This window comes from Arachis stenosperma, chromosome 2 (genome assembly GCF_014773155.1).
Source record: "Arachis stenosperma cultivar V10309 chromosome 2, arast.V10309.gnm1.PFL2, whole genome shotgun sequence".
NCBI lineage: Eukaryota > Viridiplantae > Streptophyta > Magnoliopsida > Fabales > Fabaceae > Arachis > Arachis stenosperma.
This window is the reverse complement of record NC_080378.1, coordinates 70,993,161-70,993,575: the sequence shown is the minus strand read 5'-3', so window position 1 is coordinate 70,993,575 and position 415 is coordinate 70,993,161. Positions and strand designations below refer to the sequence as shown.

General features: G+C 41.4%; 1 non-coding gene across 1 annotated transcript; it reads left to right on the top strand.

Annotated features, from left to right (window-relative positions):
- LOC130964084 (small nucleolar RNA R71) lies at window positions 1–108 on the top strand. The gene has a single exon (XR_009080194.1). It is a non-coding gene; the product is annotated as a small nucleolar RNA R71 (small nucleolar RNA).
- The last annotated feature ends 307 nt before the right edge of the window (window positions 109–415 follow it).

The window sequence follows — 415 nt, the reverse complement described above, 5'->3', positions numbered from 1 at the left end:
AAGCATGTCAGAAGGACACTTTCTGATCAATTGTTTGTATCTTTCCCAAGCTTCATAGAGGGATTCACCTTCCTTCTGTCTGAAGGTTTGGACTTCCACTCTAAGCTTACTCAATTTTTGAGGTGGAAAGAACTTTGCCAAGAAGGCATTGACTAGCTTTTCCCAAGAGTTCAGGCTTTCTTTAGGTTGTGAGTCCAACCATATCCTAGCTTTGTCTCTTACAGCAAAAGGGAATAGCATAAGTCTGTAGACCTCAGGGTCAACCCCATTAGTCTTGACAGTGTCACAGATTTGCAAGAATTCAGCTAAAAACTGATGAGGATCTTCCAATGGAAGTCCATGGAACTTGCAATTCTGTTGCATTAGAGAAACTAATTGAGGCTTAAGCTCAAAGTTGTTTGCTCCAATGACAGGG